This window comes from Tiliqua scincoides, chromosome 3 (assembly GCF_035046505.1).
Source record: "Tiliqua scincoides isolate rTilSci1 chromosome 3, rTilSci1.hap2, whole genome shotgun sequence".
Taxonomy (NCBI): Eukaryota; Metazoa; Chordata; class Lepidosauria; order Squamata; family Scincidae; genus Tiliqua; species Tiliqua scincoides.
This window is the reverse complement of record NC_089823.1, coordinates 45,344,953-45,369,014: the sequence shown is the minus strand read 5'-3', so window position 1 is coordinate 45,369,014 and position 24,062 is coordinate 45,344,953.

Below are 24,062 nucleotides of genomic sequence, written 5' to 3'. Positions count from 1 at the left end.
CTGACTCAGTTCGAGGACGCTTCCTACCTAGCTTCCAACAGAAACCAGAAGATACCCACGCACTATCTATGATAAATATGAGTAGAATCTATTACTATTATTCTTATTTTTAAAGGAAAATGCTCTGCGAAGGAAAGACGAGGATCGTTGTAGTTACGAAAATGAGAGACACCAGGGAACATTTTCCAAACTAATTGTAGGAAGATTAATCCTCTTATATGAACAGTTAACTTTCTTAGAGAAAAACAGGAAAGGGACTATCTAATCAGGGACACCTTGTGGCAGGGAAAGGGGGTGAGGTGCAGTTTGCATCAAATCCTTGTGCTATTTTCAGTGACAGTCACTGGGTGTGCTTTTCAAACTCACTTCCTCCCTTCCCTACCACTGAACCAGGAAATGGCTGTGTCTTGGCAACCTAGCCCTGAGGTTCCTACAATAGTGCAGTCTTCACCCCAGCAGTTACAGAGAAGTACCCTTGGCATTAGAACCCTGGCTGTTGGTCCATAAAACCCCTGAACTCATGTGTCTTGTGTGCCACCAAATCAATGACATGCTTGGTGTTCTGTTCCTTTCTTCTTTGGTGTGTATGGGAGTCTTGGACCCGTTGGTCTGTCATCACTGAAGGGGGATGTCTTAGAACAAGGATTAATGCTTCTACTGGACCTGCATCTAGGAGACATGCAACACCAAGTCTCTTTTCAACATCAGGAGTGATTGGAAAGTGGGAGACTGATATGCCTTCCACTGCAGCAAGTGAAATGCTTTCATAGCCTGCAGGAGTTTTTTACTCCATGTCTGTAGCCCTGGTTCCGGCTACAGAGGACACTTGCTCAGCCATGGTCTCGCACTGAGGCTGGAACCTTGGTGCTTTTCTTCTTCTCCTCCTTCTTCCCATTATCAGTCTTCTTTCCCCTCTCACTACCATGTGGTCCCCCAGTTCTTCAACCCCTGTATCCCCCGTGTAATCCCTCCAATTTCCCCAAGATGCTAACATCTTATTCCTCCTCTGTTTGCCCTTCCTCTGCTTGTATCATAATACAGAAATGCCTCCTTCTCCTTGTAAGGATTTCATCTTTCTTTTTCTTCCTACTAGGAAACCACTGATGTTTGGGGCCTAGTTGTATGAATGATTGTTTGTGTACTTTGTAGTGTGCTATCTTTTTTGATCCCTGCCTTTCCAGTTGTGTCATAGGCCACTGCATTGATTCCAGCATATGCAATAGAGTTCCCCTGTGTGTGCAAGTTACATGTGTCTTACAGCATGCCCATTCATAGCAGAGCTATTTAGATAAGTGTGATACCACGCTAGACTGTACTGCCAGGCACAGCGGTATGCAGTAAATCAGTAAGATGTGACCTCCTTTCTGTTCTAAAAGCCCTGACCACCTCAGCTCTTAAATAAATGTTAATTTATTTAGCATCCACAGTGAACTAGATGCTCAGTAAACAGAACCTGTTCAGTGGGCTTACAGCCCAATCCTATTTGGACACTGCGCCAACATCAAGCATCCTAAGTGAGTCCAGGCAACACCATGTCAGGGCAGCCCTCCCAGTAATGCTGGCACAGCCCTTCCCAGTAACACCCCTAGCACCCATAGAAACCCCGACACAATCTGCCACATCTGATGTCTGACATCTGATGTCAGTCTGTCTTTAATATTTAATATTTAATATTTATTATTTCTTTAATAATAATGAAATGATCAGAAACCAGATCTGCTGGCATAATACCAACAATGGTTTCAAAATTGTCAAGGGCTAGATCCCACCTTCAACCAGTGAAATCTTAGTTAAAATGGTTTTTTCAGTGATAACTCATTAGCAAACCAGAGGTCAAGGAAATTGTAATTAGGATGGTGACACATTAAGAAAAGTGTTGATTGGGGTGCCATCAGTGCACAGTCTTCACTGTCACTTTATTACATTGGTTCATTAGCTATTGTGACTAGAAGGTGAATCTGAATCTGTTCAGTTCAAATGGAATAGACTTCTGCCAAGATCTGTTTTCATGCAGCATAGTATTTGCTCCAACAATCTCACACTGCATACATTTCTGCAAAACGATTTTGTCTTTAATGCATAAAGAATTACTTTCTCAGATTACCTATTAATCTTCAGCTGCCTTTAATTTATCTGCCTGGACTCAGGGCACCATTCAAAGAGTTGCCCTCTTTTATCCTCACAGCAACCTTGTGAAGTAGGCTTGACTGAAATCAGTAACTTGCTTGAGGTCACTCAATGAACATAATGGCTAAGGAAGAACCTGAATGCAGGGCTGCTCCCAATTTCTTACGATTGCAATCACTTTTTACAGAGCATCCATATAACGACATTGCTAACGTATTACTTTCTAGTGTTTTCTGACTAATTCTCTTTTTTTCCACACCTGAATTGGTGGCTACTTTTCTGTCTTTTTAACACCATTGCAGCACTAGCCTGCAATGTACTAGCTGCACACCACTCTTAAGGCACCTGATGGCGGAGGCAATGGCATACCCTGGGGGGCAGGGGGTGCAAATGTCCCTGGGAGCCACAAATTTAGGCACCTGGGAGTGGCACCGTGACTTGCTATGCTCTCTCAGCCACTATCGGTACGATTCCTCTTCTCCTCCCCTGTTTATCACCTCCAAGTCCCTGTCAATGTGTACCTTGGATTTGGAGTCAGGATCTGGGTTGCACAGGACATGCCTCTTAGCTGAGTTTACAAGAAGCAAGACTATGGAGGTGGGCAAGACCATGGACGTGGGAGGTGGTAAACTACAATCCTGACAGAGTCAGGCTGTAAACATGTATTGAATGTAAACATATTGAATACTATGTGCTGTCTAAACTTAAATAAACCATTGCAGTCTAATGGACAATCCTTGTTTAATCCTCAAACCTGAGAAGAACATAAGAGCAGCCCCACTGGATCAGGCCATAGGCCCATCTAGTCCAGCTTCCTGTATCTCACAGTGGCCCACCAAATGCCCCAGGGAGCACACCAGAGAACAAGAGACCTGCATCCTGGTGCCTTCCCTTGCATCTGACATAGCCCATTTCTAAAATCAGGAGGTTGCACATACACATCATGGCTTGTAACCCATAATGGATTTTTCCTCCAGAAACGTATCCAATTCCCTTTTAAAGGCATCTAGGCCAGATGCCGTCACCACATCCTGTGGCAAGGAGTTCCACAGACCAACCACAAGCTGAGTAAAGAAATATTTTCCTTTGTCTGTACTAACCCACCCAACACTCAATTTTAGTGGATGTCCCCTGGTTCTGGTGTTATGTGAGAGTGTAAAGAGCATCTCTCTATCCAGTTTATCCTTCCCGTGCATAAGTTCCTAAGGGGTTCCTTAGGGGGCCTTAGCCCAAAAAAGGTTGAGAATGGCTTGTTCAGAGAACTATGCTGCTCTAAGAAGAGGAAAATCCTTTAGAAAAAAAGTCATTAAGGTAAGGGGGAAACTTTCAGCTTGATCCTCTGCATTGCTGCTTACATCAGGAAATTGCTCCCAAACAATGCAGCTATGGTGTCCTGCACTCTTGTACCAGTTGTGTGTGGCACTCAGAGATGCTTTATATCATTAGTGGGAGTCTAAGATAAAATAGAACTATCCCCAGTGCGATACTGTTATTGCTGGCACATGGATTACTCAGACCTACCCTAAAATGTACATTGATATCAGTTCATAAAAACCAAAATTATCCCTTTGTGAGCTGACAAAATGCAATACTGTATAACATTACTCTATTTATTTTACTATTAATAATAAAATATTTGCAAACTATTGCAACAAAAGAGAAGTTCACAAAGTGGCGTATATATCAAAATAAATGAAAAAATTGTTCCCTGTCCCCAGGGGGCTCACAGTCTAAAAAAGACGCAAGAGAGACACCAGCAAAGAGCTGCAGGAGGGGGAAAAATAAACTATGCTGGGATGAATAGAGATAATTGTTTTCCCCTTGATAAACATTTGACAACTGTCACTTAAAAGATGACTCTTTACCCAGTTTGCAGAGCCCCCCTATTCACTGTTCTGTAAAAGTTATTAGTATCAGAGGGAATCCCTGGTAAATCCACTTTCTGATATGGTATTCACAGATTTAGAAAGATCATGTATCTTGAAGGTGATTAACACATTTTAGGGACCGGGAAGTGCAACCCTGGTGCTTGTTTAAATGGATCTTGACATCATTGAGACTTGGATGCAACAGGCCCAGTTTACGGGTGCAAGGGAAAGAGGCTTTAGTTGCTCTGCTCTGCTTTTCTTTGCCTGCTGGCTGGCAGGCTTAGCAAGAGAGCTAGCCTTATTAACAAGGATGCATCAGGGATACTTTTAAATAATGCAGGAAGCGTTTGTCTCCAGGGATAATCCTCAGCAAAAATTTACACTGCCTTTGTACTTCAAATATAGCCTTGACTTGATATACAAGTCTCCACTGATAGTGACTTGGATATTAGAAACACCAAATGCAGCTTCTATCGGAGGTTCTGCCCTGAAACCTGTTTAGAGAAAAGCACCTTTTAAGAACCAGATGCACTCTAATTTGCATATTTAAATCATTTACATTGCTCCAAATTTTTAATTAGAACGTAGCTGGCTTTGAGCCTAGGCATTTTTTTTTAAAGAGTGTGAAGTTCTTTTTACGCAATCCAATTCATGTTTTCTTTTTCTTTTTCTCCCTTAAGGGCATGAATGTCCCTGAACTACAGGCCACAATTGTTAGAGCAGCTGCAGAGAGAACTGGTTGCCCCAGAGATGATTATGCACTCAGGTCTGTCCCTGTTCCAGGTGGATCTTCAGGCACTCTGTTCTAACCCCCCACCCCAACCTTGCTGTGACAGCAAGACTTTCTACAGCAATTATTTTCAACATCCCAAGTGCCCTTTGGATGAGGACAAGAGTCCTCCTAACCCCCAAAAGGTCTGCCCACTTAAATGAGTGTTGTGGAGAGCCTTCTAATATAATCTTTTAACTACCCTATCCACCACGCTGGAGGAGACTGAAGACAAAAACAGACGTGATGTGGGAATTCGTTGATTGGGCTTCCCCATATCTTGACAGCTGGTAAAATGGCTAAGGCCCCAATCCTATCTTGGAACTACCATTCCAGCAGCACATGTCACAACAGTAACACACTATTCAGTGCAGCTTGGCCTCTGTGGCAAGTAGTTGTAGCTGTTTGCCAGCAGCCTCACAACAAACCCCAGTGCCAGCAAGTCGGGGGGGGGGGGGGAGAGACACAGAGCAGGGCAGAGAGGGAGGGGAATGGGGTGGAGACCTGGGTGTAGAGCAGGGAGGATTGAGGCCAGGAAGGTCCTGGTATCGGGGGTGGCAGTGCCGTCAATACCCTATTCCCCTTCCTTTGCTCTACTTGCCTTCTGTGGTCCACTCATACCTAATCACTGGCACAGGTCCAAGTAGAACCATTCAGATGGTGGAGGCTTATCCCGGAGGAGGAGACCTCTGGGAACCCCCCTCAACAGGATGCAGTGGTGGCATGGCTACATTGGCAGCAGCTGGGGGGGGGGTGATAGATTGAGTTGCTCAAGACTGAGCTTTAACCAGGGACGGGTTCAAAGGCTACGGCGTTTGGGCCTCTTCAGCCTAGAAAAGAGGCGCCTGAGGGGGGACATGATTGAGACATACAAAATTATGCAGGGGATGGACAGAGTGGATAGAGGGATGCTCTTTACACTCTCACATAACACCAGAACCAGGGGACATCCACTAAAATTGAGTGTTGGGAGAGTTAAAACAGACAAAAGAAAATATTTCTTTACCCAGCGTTTGGTTGGACTGTGGAACTCCTTGCCACAGGATATGGTGATGGCGTCTGGCCTGGATGCCTTTTAAAGGGGATTGGACACGTTTCTGGAGGAAAAATCCATTATGGGTTACAAGCCATGATGTGCATGTGCAACCTCCTGATTTTAGAAATGGGCTATGTCAGAATGCCAGATGCAAGGGAGGCCACCAGGATGAGGTCTCTTGTTATCTGATGTGCTCCCTGGGGCATTTGGTGGGCCGCTGTGAGATACAGGAAGCTGGACTAGATGGGCCTATGGCCTGATCCAGTGGGGCTGTTCTTACGTTCTTATGTTAAAATGATAGATGCAAACTACCTTGCATGACCTGAAAGCACTATACAAATGCTAGCTATTGTTCTTCTTTCCCCCCAAAAGCAACTGCGCCAGGGTTGAGGGGTTTGATCCAAATCATTCCAAGCTACTATTGCCCACAGAGGGAAATCTGCAGGCACAAATTCTGGCCATAAATTTCCCCTCTCTGTTTATACTCGTAGCAACTGCTGGCTGGGGGTGGATGGGCATGAATTCAGCCAGGAAATGAACGTAGGGGTAGAGGGTTAAAGCAGTGCCTATGCGCTGTGACCTCAAGCCAGATTGGTCTGCCCCAATTAATTTTCACTGCATGTAACTAAAAGAAAAGAACACTAGATGAAAAATGTGTTTTTTGCTGGGCTGACCAGAGAGATCACCTAAAATGCTGGTCTCGCAGATGAGGCCAGCAGGCGATACACTAAACCTTTCCATTTCTCCTTGTTGCTCTGTGTGCTCAAGATGGTCTCCTTGTTTTAACAATCCAACGGTACCTGCAATATTAAGGGGGTGTGAGGCCAGCTTCATTACTTTTGTCTCAGCAGCCTTGTTGTCAGCCATTATAAAAGAATGGTTATTGCAGAATTCTCTCAGGTCCTCAGTTTTGTAGCTTCAGGGACAAACTGCCCACAGCAGATTATTAATGGAAGGGTCTGGGTTTGTAATTGGTTACAATTAATCCTGGGACCTCCACCTTTTGAAATCTATCCTCTTGGTTTCTATTCCTAATGCTTTTATCATTAGAGTACCAGCCACTTATTTATTTAATACCTCAGCAAGCTAACTTTTCCCACCTGATTCTTCTGAAGGAAAGTGAATCTTAGGCATTCTCTGGAAATACTGGAAAGGTAATTTTGGGAGGACTATTTACCTTGGAGGATTCTTGTTGTTAAATTTCAGACCAACTAGAGAAAGATCCATCTTCAGTTAGTCAGAGCTGGGCTGCATATACGTCTTCCACACAGATGATGCTCAGAGTGGTATCCCCAACATGACTTCTTCACATCTTCAAGTTTAGGAACACTCATATTGTGAGGCAGCACATGGTTGGCCCATCTGTGACATGAATGATGACATTTGCATCAGGTTGCTAATTGGGAGGAGAGGTGAACAGATGCTTCCCACCTCTCTCCAGTCTGCTGCAAACAGAGCTACCCCCCCTTCCGCCGCATTAAAGCAAAGCAGAAAGTGTGGCGTGTTCGGAATACTCCTAGGGTGTGCCACATTTCCTGTTTTGTTTAAAGAGCCCACACAGATGAAGGAACAAGATAAGGGGAGTGTGGGTTTAGGAGGTGGTGGGGTGGCAAATGCAGCAGGGAGGGTAGCCCTAATGGTAGCTTCAGACAACCTTGAGGTAGCATCATCACTTGGTGGTTTTTCCTGTCTCCACCCAGCAGAAGCCAAAAACTTAGAGCAAGAGGGAATTCCGGCAGGTGCAGCTTGTCATCTATGAGATAATAATAATAATAACAACTAGGTATTTATATACCATCTTTCTGGTCATCGGATTACTCCTCTGATTTTATTCAAGGCGGTTTACATAGGCAGGCATTTCTAAATCCCTCAAGGGGATTTTTACAAACATAGAGGTTCTCTCAAGAACCAACCACATTTCAGAATGGATCTTCCTGGTTTGGTCTCACTTCTGGCCTCCAGTTCTCCCATGCAGGCTGACAAGCAGCTCCATCTCTCACATGGAGGGCAACCAAGACGCTTCTTGTTCACACCGAGAGCAGGTGGAATCACTCAGCTCAGCTTGTCAGCTGCTTCAAGGTCTCGCCATTCTCTGCCGTTCAGGGAGCTGCTGTCCTTGGACTGGCAACCTTCTGATGTTATCTTCGGGCTAACGGGGGCTCTACCCTCTAGCCCAGACCTCCTGCCTTGGTCTGGTGCACCTGCTGAAATTCCCTCTTCTACCCAATTGTTAAAGGTCCAGGAGCCCTAACTTTGAAAGGTTGGCCACCCCTGTCTTAGATCAAGGGCATGTTCAATCACACATTGCATCATGTGGTGAGTACTCCTAGTTGTTATAGTAGGAATGGGAAACACTTGCCATGGGGCAGCTTATTTTGGTTGGTATAGCATGTATTCCAATTCTGACTTCTTGTTACTATAGTTAGATGTTAGACTAAGATTGGATAGATCCAGGTTTAAATCCTACTCAACCATGATGCTCACTAGGTAACCCTGAGCAGTCATATCTCTCCACAGGTCTGATCCAGCCATGAGGCTGGTTGAACCACTTGCTTCTGGTAGGAGGCAGCAAACTAGCAGAGACATAAGAACATAAGAACATAAGAACAGCCCCACTGGATCAGGCCATAGGCCCATCCAGTCCAGCTTCCTGTATCTCACAGCGGCCCACCAAATGCCCCAGGGAGCACACCAGATAACAAGAGACCTCATCCTGGTGCTCTCCCCTACATCTGGCATTCTGACTTAACCCATTCCTAAAATCAGGAGGTTGCGCATACACATCATGGCTTGTACCCCATAATGGATTTTTCCTCCAGAAACTCGTCCAATCCCCTTTTAAAGGCGTCTAGGCTAGACGCCAGCACCACATCCTGTGGCAAGGAGTTCCACAGACCGACCACGCGCTGAGTAAAGAAATATTTTCTTTTGTCTGTCCTAACCCGCCCAACACTCAATTTTAGTGGATGTCCCCTGGTTCTGGTATTATGTGAGAGTGTAAAGAGCATCTCCCTATCCACTCTGTCCATCCCCTGCATAATTTTGTATGTCTCAATCATGTCCCCCCTCAAGCGTCTCTTTTCTAGGCTGAAGAGGCCCAAACGCCGTAGCCTTTCCTCATAAGGAAGGTGCCCCAGCCCCGTAATCATCTTAGTCGCTCTCTTTTGCACCTTTTCCATTTCCACTATGTCTTTTTTGAGATGCGGCGACCAGAACTGGACACAATACTCCAGGTGTGGCCTTACCATAGATTTGTACAACGGCATTATAATACTAACCGTTTTGTTCTCAATACCCTTCCTAATGATCCCAAGCATAGAATTGGCCTTCTTCACTGCCGCCGCACATTGGGTCGACACTTTCATCGACCTGTCCACCACCACCCCAAGATCTCTCTCCTGATCTGTCACAGACAGCTCAGAACCCATCAGCCTATATCTAAAGTTTTGATTTTTTGCCCCAATGTGCATGACTTTACACTTACTGACATTGAAGCGCATCTGCCATTTTGCTGCCCATTCTGCCAGTCTGGAGAGATCCTTCTGGAGCTCCTCACAATCACTTCTGGTCTTTACCACTCGGAAAAGTTTGGTGTCGTCTGCAAACTTAGCCACCTCACTGCTCAACCCTGTCTCCAGGTCATTTATGAAGAGGTTGAAAAGCACCGGTCCCAGGACAGATCCTTGGGGCACACCGCTTTTCACCTCTCTCCATTGTGAAAATTGCCCATTGACACCCACTCTCTGCTTCCTGGCCTCCAACCAGTTCTCAATCCACGAGAGGACCTGTCCTCTAATTCCCTGACTGGAGTTTTTTCAGTAGCCTTTGGTGAGGGACCGTGTCAAACACCTTCTGAAAGTCCAGATATATAATGTCCACAGGTTCTCCCGCATCCACATGCCTGTTGGCCTTTTCAAAGAATTCTATAAGGTTTGTGAGGCAAGACTTACCCTTACAGAAGCCATGCTGACTCTCCCTCAGCAAGGCCTGTTCGTCTATGTGTTTTGAGATCCTATCTTTGATGAGGCATTCCACCATCTTACCCGGTATGGATGTTAGGCTGACCGGCCTATAGTTTCCCGGGTCCCCCCTCTTTCCCTTTTTAAAAATAGGCGTGACATTTGCTATCCTCCAATCTTCTGGCACTGTGGCCGTTTTGAGGGACAAATTGCATACCTTAGTCAAGAGATCTGCAACTTCATTCTTCAATTCCTTAATAACCCTTGGGTGTATGCCATCAGGGCCCGGTGACTTATTGATCTTTAATTTATCAATGAGGTCTGAAACATCTTCTCTTTTAACCTCTATCTGACTTAACTCCTCGGTTAGGAGGGGCCGTTCGGGTAGCGGTTTCTGCCCGAGGTCTTCTGCCGTGAAGACAGATGCAAAGAACTCATTTAATTTCTCTGCCATCTCTAAGTCTCCTTTTATCTCCCCTTTCCCTCCCTCACCATCCAGAGGGCCAACCGCTTCTCTGGCGGGTTTCCTGCTTCTAACATATTTGAAGAAGCTTTTATTATTCCCCTTAATGTTGCTGACCATGCGTTCCTCATAGTCTCGCTTGGCCTCCCCTATCACCTTCTTACATTTCTTTTGCCACAGTCTGTCCTGTATCCCTGGCCTACTGCCTACCCAGCCATTCCACCTGGCCACCTCAAAGTGCACTTTGAGGGGGTGTGCATACACTGGAGAGAGTAGGAGTTGGCAGTAGAATTTGAGGGTTGCTTTGGGCAGCAGTTGACTCAAACTGCCCAGGCTATCATTCTCGTTTACTTCACAGGATAGTAATGAGAATAAGATGGGCAGATAATCTTTACTGCTCCAAGCTCCTTGAAAGGAAGACTGGATGAAAATGTCATAATAAAAAATTCTGGAAATTTGAAATTAAGTGGGACCATGAGGCCCATGTCTTACAATATATTTATCTGGCATTTTTATTATTTATCTGTTGGAAAAAGTATATTTTATAACTTGTGCCTGGCATGCAACTATCTTTTTTGACATCTGTTTGCAGATCAGGGAACTTATTTATGCAGCTGCTCCCTAATTCATATACATATGACCCAGAAGATATGGGCATAGAGTCAGATAGTGGTTAAAAGAGGTTTCAGACCTCATTGATAAATTAAAGATCAATAAGTCACCGGGCCCTGATGGCATCCACCCTAGAGTTATTAAGGAATTGAAGAATGAAGTTGCTGATCTCTTGACTAAAATATGCAACTTGTCCCTCAAAACGGCCATGGTGCCAGAGGATTGGAGGATAGCAAATGTCATGCCTATCTTTAAAAAGGGAAAGAGGGGGGAACCGGGGAAACTAAAGGCCAGACAGCCTAACATCTATACTGGGTAAGATGGTGCAATGCCTCATCAAAGATAGAACTCAAAACACATAGACAAACAGGCCTTGCTGAGGGAGAATCAGTATGGCTTCTGTAAGGGTAAGTCTTGCCTCACGAACCTTATAGAATTCTTAGAAAAGGTCAACAGGCATGTGGATGCGGGAGAACCCGTGGACATTATATATCTGGACTTTCAGAAGGCGTTCGACACGGTCCCTCACCAAAGGCTGCTGAGAAAACTCCACAGTCAGGAAATTAGAGGGCAGGTCCTCTCCTGGATTGAGAACTGGATGAAGACCAGGAAACAGAGAGTGGGTGTCAATTACCCCTGCTAATTGGGTAAGAGGCACTTTTTCAAGTGGGTGCTCCTCTTTTTTTAGCAGGGGGAGAGTAAACTGGCCCACCTCACTCCAGCAGTGTCTGTTCTAGTGGCTGTCTGCTGGTATTCTTTTGCATCTTTTTAGATTGTGAGCCCTTTTGGGACAGGGAGCCATTTAGTTATTTGATTTTTCTCTGTAAAATGCTTTGTGAACTTTTAGTTGAAAAGCGGTATATAAATACTGTTAATAATAATTAATAATAATAATGGGCAATTTTCACAAAGGGGAGAGGTGAAAAGCAGTGTGCCCCAAGGATCTGTCCTGGGATCGGTGCTTTTCAACCTCTTCATAAATGACCTGGAGACAGGGTTGAGCAGTGAGGTTGCAAAGTTTGCGGACGACACCAAACTTTTCCGAGTGGTGAAGACCAGAAGTGATTGTGAGGAACTCCAGAAGGATCTCTCCAGACTGGCAGAATGGGCAGCAAAATGGCAGATGCGTTTCAAAGTAAGTAAGTGTAAAGTCATGCACATTGGGGCAAAAATCAAAACTTTAGATATAGGCTGATGGGTTCTGAGCTGTCTGTGACAGATCAGGAGAGAGATCTTGGGGTGGTGGTGGACAGGTCGATGAAAGTGTTGACCCAATGTGTGGCAGCAGTAAAGAAGGCCAATTGTACAGAATTGTAGCCTCACACCCTGATCCTACACTGGGGCTGTGGCTGCCAGAAGTAGAGAGACACCAGCAGAGAAACCAATGGCAGTTGGTGCTGGGCCTCTGTGCCAGAGGGGCACCAAACAGGAGCCAGAGACAGTGAGCTTCCTGCTGGGTGGCGGGGAAGCATTCCTGAATGGGGGGAGGGTAGGAGGAAGGCAGGAAGAGGACAAAATTGGGCAGGGGAAGGGTGGCCTGGGAGGCGGTTCAGACCTGGGGGGGTGGTATGGTGGCAGAGGCAGCTGCCTCTCGGTCTCAGAGCCTGACACAAGTCTCCTCAGTTCTGAGTAGACCCACTGGGGCTGCTGGGGGTCACCCCAGGAAAGGGAACCCAAGTTTCCTTACCCAAGGAGACCTCTGGCTGCTTCCCAGGTCTTGCAGAATATAGCAGTGGCAGTTTCAGCACTGCTGTACCATGGTGCAGACACCGGGGATAGGTTTGGGCCCTTACAGCCCAATCCTAATGTGGGGCTGCACCAGTGCTGACGATGAGTGTAGCAAACGTACTCTTAGTCATGTCTGCTGCACCCAGCAAGGTGTGAGTGCCGGTGCTGAACCCAGTGCCAGATAGATGCCGCCTAGAGCACGGTAAGAGCTCCAGGCAGCGGAGAGACCTTGGGGGTGGTTGGAAGGCGGGGTGGGGTGGGGGAGGAACCCAGGCAGGAGGGAGTGGGTTCATTGTAGCCCTGCTCTGCCATATTCTATCCTCCAGGTTGGGATCACTGGGAAAAAAAGACATAACAGAAAAATACAAAAGCACAAGAATTTACAGGGGGAAAAAGCTTCATGTTCTTAACCTCTTGTGGTTAATTTCTTATGCTGAATTAAAATGGAAACCTTTCCTCTGCAGGAGGCAGAGCCTTTTTAAGAAATCCAGTTGCTGTCTTGCTGCTGCTGGGAGTCGATTTCAGTTGGTTTCCCTTGAGGAAGTAGGCAAAGTGCTTTGTACATGATTCAGCCTTGCCCCTCTTAGGCTACAATCCTATACATATTATCTGGGAATAAATTCCATTAAACTCAGTTGGGCTTACTACTGAGAAAACATGCCTAGAATCTCACTGTTTAGTAAAGCTTGTAATGAGAGATTGGAGCTTTGTATTATTTATGACCATCGTCTCTTTGATTGAAGGCTTGAATGCCCCTTTCTTTGAAAGAGGTTGCAACTCAGTACCTGTTTCAAACCTTTGGATCCCATGGACTGCAATGGCCCAGCTCCAATAGTTTGTCTGGCAGCATGAAACTGTTTTGAGGACTCTTGGTCAGTTATCCGCTTCTAGGAGAAAGATGACCCTTAGATTCTTCTGGGACTTGTAAAAGGTCATCGAATTCTTCTAAACAGCCTAGGAGGGTTGGGAACTGGAGGCATTTTATTGTGGTGATTTCAGTCCCACCTAACAGTACAGTACTACTGGGAGACTACTGCAGTTCCATACCCTGGCAATTAGCTTGGGAGGTACTCCAAGGTTCCATCATGTCCCCAGAATTTTTCAACAGCTATATGCAGCTGGAAGAGAATATTCATCAAAGTGCAGTGTCATCAATATGCTGATGACATCCAGCTCTTTTTCTTTTGCATTCAATTCAGGAGCAGTAAATAATTCCCTGAATAGGTACCTAGATGCAGTTACAGACTGAATGAGAGTGAACAAAACTAAGCTGAATCCCCAGTGCAGATTGCAGACAGACCTGATGATACAGGGAAGGTGAGTCTTAAGTACATAAGAACAGCCCCACTGGATCAGGCCATAGGCCCTGATTGGAGTCTTCCATTCTTGATGGGGGTCATTCTCCCCTTGAATGAGCAAATGACATCTGGAGATGCTCCTGGATCTAGTAATGCTCCTCTACATCTTAGGTGGTAGCTTATGGCTAGGAGGGCCTTTTACCCAATTCAGCTTTACCAGATTTACCTAACCCTAACCAAATTCAGCTATAGTAAAATGGTTTGTGATGGTGTGCACAACAAATGGTGGCAGTGCAGGAGGTTCACTGCTGGATCAACACAGGTAAGTGTGATGGCAAAGAGGGTGGAATGGGGCAAGTAGGGGGACAAGGTTATCCTTGGGCAGGAGGTCTGGTCTAGAGGGTTGAGCCTCCATTTGCCTGAAGATAACATCCGAAGGTCGCCAGTTCGAGGCCACCGGCACCGTGCGTCCTTGAAGCAGCTGACAAGCTGAACTGAGCTATTCCATCTGCTCTGAGCGTGGGAGGATAGAGGCCAGAATGTGTGACCAGATCAAGAAAGAAACATCTGAATGTTGTGGTTTCTTGAAAGATAGAAACCTTCTTTCAAATTGTAAAAATCCCTACGGGGATTTAATTTGCCTGCCTATGTAAACTGCCTTGAATAAAGTCTAAGGAGAAATCTGAGGACCAAGAAAGGCGGTATAGAAATACCTGTATTATTATTATTATTTATTATTATCCAGGTGGGTTGGAAGGCAGGGAGGGAGACAGACTGGGGTGGTATTGGCAGCACTTGCATGTAGTGATATCCTAACCTCTTCTTCTCCCTTACCACTGCCGTTACACACCTTGGACTTAATGACTGCTAAACAGCAGGCATAGATCCTAGGAGACCCATAGGGGTGGTGGAGGCTTTCCCAGTCTTTCACTGTCATAAGTGAACAAAAATTCACTTATACTGAGGAGAGCTTTCTGATTCCTCCCTCCCCCATGGGTACATCACATACTCCACTGGTGCAGCTGCATAGGCAGCAGGGAGATTTGGGTAGGAAGGATTGGGTGTTAAACTGGGGAGCCATCTGTGTCCTCTTGACGATGCAGACCAAGTCACTGTTTATCCATATGCTGGTAACCTCCATCAGCTACTAAAATCAGCTACTTTCATTCATTCTGTGTGTGCACTTCTCCTGTGCCTTTTAAAAGGCTTTAATCTGTACACTTATTATATTTTGTTTTATGGGTATTGTTTATTGTCAGAATTTTTGACTGTATTTGTTGTCAATTGCCTTGGGAGATTTATTTATTAAAGAGAACAGTGATAAATAAATCTTATAAATAGGTAATATCTACTGTTTATGGTATAGGATATGCTGTGTATAGAGGTGTTCATTTCCAGTGAGCAAGGTAGAATTACAGCCCATCTGTAGATGCAGATGCTTACAATAGGATTACTTCCGAGTAAAGTACTGTATTTTTCGCTCCATAAGACGCACTCCCCCCCAAAAGTGGGGGGGGAAGTGTGTGCGTCTTATGGAGCGAATACTGGGGGCAAGGTCTGCACCGGGGGCAAGGTCCTCATTTGCACAGGCGCCACAGGGGGAGGGCAGGCGGAGAACAAAGGGGGCAAGGTCCGCACCAGGGGCAAGGTCCTCATTTGCGCAGGCGCCACAGGGGGAGGGCAGGCTTACTTTAGAAGTAAGTTTCCCTCCTCTAAAAACTAGGTGCGTCTTATGGTCAGGTGCGTCTTATGGAGCGAAAAATACGGTAACACCATTTTCAAACGCCCCTAGCTGGGGGGGGGGGTGTGTGAAGTTGGAGGACCTCAGAACTTATGCACCCAGAGGAATCTACAGCCAATACAATTAGGAATGAAGTTTGGTATTGTTCATGATATCTTTTGATTGGTGCTGGCGTTTTAGGATGAGAAGGAAAAGAAAGGGCCTGACTATTACCGGAGATCTTGTTGTCTGTTCATGTCTGGCATGATTTTCTTTTGGACTGGGTTAGCATTCGCTTGCCAATGACCCCAGGCATGCTCTTTGAGCAGATATTTTCATGGCCTCTGCTCATTTGTGTATTAGACGGAACTAATTTTTAACTCTTTCTATCAGGAGTGTGGAGGCTTGATTAATGAATGTATTAAGTGAGGCACTTTATAAATCTAGCATATCATAACGATCTCAGCCTTCAGAGCTTTTGTCTCTCTCTCAGCATTGTTAATTAGCTGTCTCCTGAGACACTGTCAGAATTGTGACGGAGTGTTAGCAGGGGCACCATTGTGTGGCAGCAAGATGACTGTGGAGGCAAATCAATCCTGACAAGACATTGATCAAAGGCAAGCAAAACACTTCTCTAAGAAGAGTAATGTGGTGGGTGTTGTAGCAGCCTATATTTAAGCTAAAAAAGATTCATTTGACTCCCCCCCCCCCACACTGGATCTTAGTTGACATTTGAATCAGGGTGAGGACTGCCAGGGAGCTAATTACAGCTCCTAGTCTTCTGCCACTGAAAAACAGACATAATGCCATCACATGTTCTGTGCCGCTTTTCATGATTGTAGTTCTACCAGACATGGCAGGCAAAGGTGCCACAAAAGTAACTTCTTCTGTTGTGCTGGCAGTGCCAACATTTTCGCAAGAAGTGGCAATTGCTTGCAGGCACAGACTGAGCATATTCAGGAGCTCAGCGTAACTGCTGATTGGCACAGGTTTAGAGAACAGAATATGTACAGAATATGTATGACCTGCTCCACAATATATATTCAGGTCTGTGACTAAAGCAGTATCTCCTTTGGGCACAAACCATTTATAGCTGTTCCTTTCATCCTTCAAAAGACAGAGCACACAAAGTAGCAGCAATGGCCAACCATTGCCCACTGTTGGTTGGCATTGCAGCTAAACAATCCGGAAGATGGCTTGGGACACAAAGACACCCATGTAGTTGCATTAGAAACAGCCACCCATGTCAGTCCCTACATGGGATGTGGGTGTTTTGCAGCCACATTGGCTAAAAATGTGCCCAACATTCCTGCCATATTTTTTGTGGAGATTTTGTTGCCTTTTAGAAAATTACAATACTAATAAAGCCGTGTACTCTGCGCCCCTCCATCCTTAATGGATCCACTCCTTCCTTGTGTACTCCATGGATTTAACATGTACATTCCATTCAGGGTGAAATCCTAACTGGCCTATCGCTGGCAGAAGGAGTGCATGCACTATTGAAAACATGCTGGAAAGCAACAGTACAGGTGCTCTTGGGGCCAGCACTAAGGCCTGCACCAACCTGCAGTTGCCAGATCCCAGTGCAGCACCCACAGATCAGGTAAGCTCCTTCCAGGTGGTGAGGGAGCAGGGAGGGCAGGGAGGGGGCTAGAACAGCAGCAGGGGCTACCACCTTATTCTGTCCCCTTCCTGGTCCTGTTTTCCAACACAGGACTGCTCACACTTGCACCAGAGATTTTGCTGGTGCAAGCCTGAGCAACTCCATAGCGGCTGCTGGGGCTTACCGCAGGGGAATGGAATGAATGTCCCCTTATCTCAGGGAGACCTACAGCAGCTTCTCTTCCCGCAGTGGATACAGCAGAGGCCATTAGTTAGGTTTGGCCTACCCATCTATCAATTCACAAACTAATAGACTCTCTCTCTCTCTCTCAGTGGCATCACTAGGATTCGCGTCACCTGGTGCGGGAGGCCTGCACGTCACCCCATGTAGTGGGCGGAGCAACGCCCCAGGTGGGCGTGGTGATGTACCATCGCCCCGCTCCCACCGGTTTTTTGGCTGTACCTTCTGTTAGAACACAGATATTTAAATGTGGTTTGTTTCATTGTATTCTGCATGAAATTACGCATTGATTGATATATAACATGATGGTGTTATTCCTCCAAATTCTGATTTCCGTGATTTTGAAAATGTGTAGAGTCACACGCACACGCACCCCACCCCACCCCACCTGTCAACTTACTAACACCTTATTGCAGCAGTTCTCAAACTTTTAGCACTGGGACCCACTTTTTAGAATGGCAATCTGTTCAGGACCCATTGGAAGTGATGTCATGGCCAGAAGTGACATCATCAAGCAAATTAAAATAAATAATTATAAATAATTAAATTAAAATAAGTGAAATAATTAAATAAGGGGGAGCCAGTCCTGTTCCACCAAGTGAATCTACTCTGAAGTAAGTTCCATAGTGGTCAATGGGGCTTACTCTCAGGAAAGTGTGGGTAGGATTGCAGCCTGTGAGTCCAATCCTATGCATGTCTACTCTGAAGTAAGTCCCATAGTGGTCAATGGAGCTTGCTCTGTAGTCTGCCTGCAATAACAACCCCCCAAAAAGAATCAGTGAGCTCTTCAGCCCTCCCAGTGCCCAGTTTAGAGTTCTTCTATTTCAAGTATATCAAGATAAAGAGCCACCTGGCTTTGCAAGTGCAAAATAGAAAACTTCCCCTTACCAGTTGAAGCCTCTTTTTTTGTCCTTTTAGAAGGGGGGGAGAGGCTGCCTTCTGGAGCATTTGTTGCACTCCAGCTCCATCGGATCAGGACCATTCTGGTGTCCTCACATTCCCCTTTGCCTGGCCTGACCACCAGTCACAGCACGTCTGCCTAGTCGCTAGTAAACGTGAAGTGAGGCTGCTTCACTTTCCATAGAGTTCCATAGACTCGCAGCTGGGAGGAGGGACCTCCTTCTCTGGTGTTTTTGGGGACTACATTCATTGGATCAGGACCATTCTGACATCCTTGGAGCCTCTCAGCCTGCCTTGACTAAGGCAAGTTTGCCTACTCATGACTAAACGCAGCCACATGGCTTCGTTTCCGGCTCAGACTTGAAGCTGGGAGGGGGGAGCTTCTCTGGTGTTTTTTTTGGGTTGCATTCATTGGATCAGGACCATTCTGGTGTCATTGGATTCCTCTCAGCCTGCCCTTTCTGATGGACTATGCCAAGTAAGCCTATTCATGAGTAAACGCACGACACGGCTCACTTTCCATAGGGCTCCATGCATTTTTTTCCTTCTGGTTTTTTGGCCATAACTTTGAACGAAAGGAGCTATTTCAATTCCGTTTTTTGCATTGCATTCCGCCTGCCATTCTGTATCCAATGGTGTATGGCAGTCATTCTCAAACTTTTCAGGCTCACATCTCCCCGATCCTTGTAGCCATTGGCCACAGCTCCCCATTGCAACACCTCACCTCAATTAGCCCCAAAATGAGAATGAAGGTGTTATAATTATACACTAGAAACAAGGCTGCCAGCACTCTGAGACTTCAATCCTAACTACACTTACCTGAGAGTAAGCCCCATTGAACAAAATAGGAATGACTTCTGAGTAGACCTGGTTAGGATTGTGCACTGAGTTTGTTAGCAGCACACCTGGAGGGTTTTGGAAAGGGAGGGGGGAAGTGATGAATTTGCTGGGGGAGGGGAAGACTTTGTTTTGTGTGTATCTCCTAATTACAAACTGATGCAAACTGAGACCTGGAGACTGTTTGGCTGGAATCCTAACCCCACTTTCCTGGGAGTAAGTGCCACTGAACACAATAGGACTTACTTCTGAGTAGACCTAGCTAGGATTGTGCCTTTTGTCTTACAATAGCAGCCAACAGAGTACCCCCCCCCCAAAAAAAAGGAGGCAGGAGGAAAAAAGGGGAGTGGCTAAAAAGGAATGGGGATTTTTATTTTTAATCAATTTTTGGAGATAACACCATCAAGAATGGCTTTTTTTCTTTTTGAAGGAGGAGGAAAAGGTGAGGATCCTGGGTTAAGCTGACACAGACCCCAAGCCTATGCAGGTCTACTCAGAAGTAAGCCCCATTTGAGTCAATGGGGCTTACTCCCAGGAAAGTGTGGAAAGGATTGCAGCCACATACAGCAAGATTACAACTCACCCCAAAGTAGATGGGGGCTGCTCACACACATACACCCAGCATGCAGATGCCACCCCTGTTCCCCCAGGCAAGACGGAGGGATGCAGGCTGGGGCATTTGGATACCCCACCTCTAGGAGCAGGCTGGCTCCTTCCTTCCCAAGCAGCCTTGACCAATCCCAGGATGCCCAGGGCCCAGGGCGAGGGGCACACTGGGAAATGTAGTCCTTGGGGTGAGGTTGCACATGGAGAGAGCTCCATGATGAGATGCAGCACCTCTGCCTGCCCAGCCAGCATTCTCTCCCACCTCCCCCCACCATGTTTCACACACCGTCCCAGCCTCACGCTGCCTCACCCACCTCATTCACAGCTGCAGAAAAGCAGCAAATTAGGAGGCAGCACAGCAGAGCTCAGCAGCAGAGCAGCTGCCGACCAGCTCTCTCCCCAAGATGCCTGGCGACGTCCCTGGAGGCTAGCCACACCTCCCTAGGGGTGTGAATACCTCAGGTGTATGGCATGATGCGGTAGCTCCTAATGCTGCAATGTTAGCATTTCCTCCCACCAGGGCGCATTCTCCCACCAAGGCATGTCACCCCCCCAGGGTGCATCACCTGGTGTGGCCCGCACCCCCTAGCAACGCCAGTGCGCGCTCTCTCTCAATAGCATATAAGAGAAGAAAGTAGAAAGGAAGTATAAGACCTGTCTGACCTTGGAATCCAAGACTATTCAAAATTTAATTATAATTAAATTCAACAATTCTGGTTGTATGTTTAAATGCTTTCCTGTAGCCTCTCATACATCAAAGTGATCCTTTTTCCTTGCATTGTCAATCTAACATCATTCAGCTGAACTTCAATGTGTGGTGAGACTGGAGCTTTCCACTTTCTGAAGATGATCTGCATGGCAACCTCCGTAGACCTAAATGACTACAGTCCGTCCCATTTCAAATTCCACTCTGCAGATGAGTAACCCAAAATCAAATATATACTGCATTCACCTTTACTTTATAAAATGAAATGGAAATTCATGGAAGCCTGCATTACTTGGTATTCCCAGGGCTTTTTTTCTAATGGAACGCGGGGGGACGGAGTTCCGGCACCTTTTTGCAGGTGCCCCTCCCCTTCAGAGGCATTGGGGGGCAGCAAAACAGAGGCATTCGCTGGGTGGGTGCTGGGGGTGCAGGGTGTGCGAGCGCCTGGCCCCTGCCTGACCGCACAATGACCCCCTCCTGCCCCCATCCCCAAGCTCTTGCCTGAGCCCAGCCTGCTTCCCCTCCCTGCGCGCTCTGCTTCCCCGCGCAGCTTCCAAGCCTGGAAGGCCACGCGTGGAGGGCACGGGGGACATGCGCCGATGCCGAGGAAGAGGAGGACGGACAGCCAGCCAGCTAGCCAGCCAGCCAGCCAGCCAGGGAGATGGGCTGCGACACCCACGGAATGCCCAGGTACTGGCTTTGCAGAGGAGGAGGGGAAGGAAGCTGGCTGGTGCTGCCAATCTGCAGCATGAGCCTAGGTGTGTCTACTCAGAAGTAAGTCTCATTGTGCTCAATGGGGCTTGCTCCTGGGAAAGCAAGAATGGGCAGCAAAATGGCAGATGCGCTTCAATGTCAGTAAGTGTAAAGTCATGCACATTGGGGCAAAAAAATCAAAACTTCACATATAGGCTAATGGGTTCTGAGCTGTCTGTGACAGATCAGGAGAGAGATCTTGGGGTGGTGGTGGACAGGTCGATGAAAGTGTCGACCCAATGTGCGGTGGCAGTGAAGAAGGCCTATTCTATGCTTGGGATCATTAATACTGTTAATGATTAGGAAGGGTATTGAGAACAAAACAGCTAATATTATAATGCTGTTGTACAAATTGATGGTAAGGCCACACCTGGAGTATTGTGTCCAGTTCTGGTCCTCACATCTTAAAAAGGAGATTGTGAAACTATAAAAGGTGCAAAAGAGAGCAACTAAGATGATTATGGGGCTGGGGCACCTTCCTTATGAGGAAAGGCTACGGCGTTTGGGCCTCTTCAGCATAGAAAAGAGATGTCTGAGGGGGGACATGATTGAGACATACAAAATTATGCAGGGGATGGACAGAGTGGATAGGGAGATGCTCTTTACACTGTCACATAATACCAGAACCAGGGGACATCCACTAAAATTGAGTGTTGGGGGGGTTAGGACAGACAAAAGAAAATATTTCTTTACTCAGCGTGTGGTTGGTCTGTGGAACTCCTTGCCACAGGATGTGGTGCTGGCATCTAGCCTAGATGCCTTTAAAAGGGGATTGGACGTGTTTCTGGAGGAAAAATCCATTATGGGGTACAAGCCATGATGTGTATGCGCAACCTCCTGATTTTAGAAATGGGTTATGTCAGAATGCCAGATGCAAGGGAGGGCACCATGATGAGGTCTCTTGTTATCTGGTGTGCTCCCTGGGGCATTTGGTGGGCCACTGTGGGATACAGGAAGCTGGACTAGATGGGCCTATGGCCTGATCCAGTGGGGCTGTTCTTATGTTCTTATGTTCTTAAAGGGTGCATAGCCTTGGAGCCTGAGAGCCCAAGCCTATGCATGTCTACTCAGAAGTAAGTTCCATTGTGTTAAATGGGGCTTACTCCTGGGAAAGTGTAGACAGGCAGAAGAAGGGCTCTGAGGCTGCAGTCCTCTCCACACTTTCCTGGAAGGAAGCCCCACTGCCTCTACTGGGACTGACTTCTGAGGAGACAGCCATAGGCTTTGGCTCTGAGGCTGCAGTCCTCTTCACACTTTTCTGGGAGGAAGCCCCATTGACTCTAATGGGACTGACTTCTGAGTAGACAGGCACAGATTGGGCCCAGATTGGGCACAGATTGGGCCCAATCCTATCCACAGTAAGCCCCATTCACTAAAGTGGACTTCTGAGTAGACATGCATAGGATTGGGCTCTTAGGCTGCAATCCTAGGCACTTTCCTGGGAGTAAGCTCCATTGACTAGAACGAGACTTACTTCAGAGTAGACATACCTTGGATTGGGCTCTCAATCCTGGCAGAGATATATATCTGCACCCGTTTTCACTTGCTAAGGGCAGGTGAAAAGGGATTCTAGGTGTGTACAACCTTGCCTTGCCAGAGATCCTCCTCATCCTTCCCCCACAAGCATGCCCTCCGCCAGCCAGCATTTGCAGCTCCTCTCCAGCAATGCACAGCAGCTGCTCAGGGCAGCAGAGAACATACAATTGCATGCCAAGTGCCTTCCCAAAGACACAGAGTATTCTGAATTAAACCATATTTAATCGCTTGTTTGCAAACGTAGCTGTTTCTATGAGCACCTAAGGACCCCTCTCGTGTAAGAATTCTTTTTTTGTTCTTACTCCCACAGTTGCTTAGAGTAATTTTACTACATGGAACTCATGTAAGCCATTTTCCGGAATCCATTCTCTGCTTCCTCTCCTCGAAGTAGTGCCACACTACATACTACACGCTACAAGTGCACCCGTACAGTATTTTTCCCCATGTGTAGAAAAAGTAGCTGGGGAAAGGGGATGTGGAGATTGACAGCCCAATCCTATGCATGTCTACTCAGAAGTAAGTTCATCTTTAGGGGGGGAAGCACATAAAAAATATTTTATTTCTCCAATAAAAAATGTTTTAAAAATAAATAAATAAATAAATAAATAAATAAATAAATAAATAAATAAATAAATAAATAAAAGATTAACAAATTGTGAGTTCCTGCACCTTTTTTCTTACAAAAAAAGCACTGGGTATTCCTCAAAGAGTAAATGTCCACACAAATAGTGTACAACAATGTACAGTTATAGAAGTTGCTGTCCTTTAACATCAAATTAATAAGCATCTATTAATAAAAATTCAACTTATCTAGGACACTATTTTCACGAACTGTTGTATTACAATGCCAGCAGAAAGTGCTAAGCAACACCCGCCATTTCCACTGCTAATCGTATATGCAGGGGCTCCTCACTATTTATGTGTGTTTATTAGCCCAATTTTACAAGCTTTTTTCTGAGATTAAAATGAGAGATACAGATCATAACAAGTGGTCCCTCCTGCAGGGAACAAACACCACTGAAATGGGAGTAATTTAAAGATGCAATATGATGTTCCGGGAGAATTCCGAATAACACAACTAGGAAAGGATAAACTCAGTGCTATAAAAGTGAAAGACCACTGAATAACTCAGAGTTTACTGTAAGGCACTCTGTGTGGGGTTGCCCTTGAAAAGTGAATGGAAATGTAAATTGTTCCAAAATATCCCTGCTAGAAAAAATCTAGCAGCATGGATCCCTGCTAGCAGGGATTGTATTGTCTTCACTGATTCTCTCTTTGTTTCTAGTTCAAGGTGCTTTTCT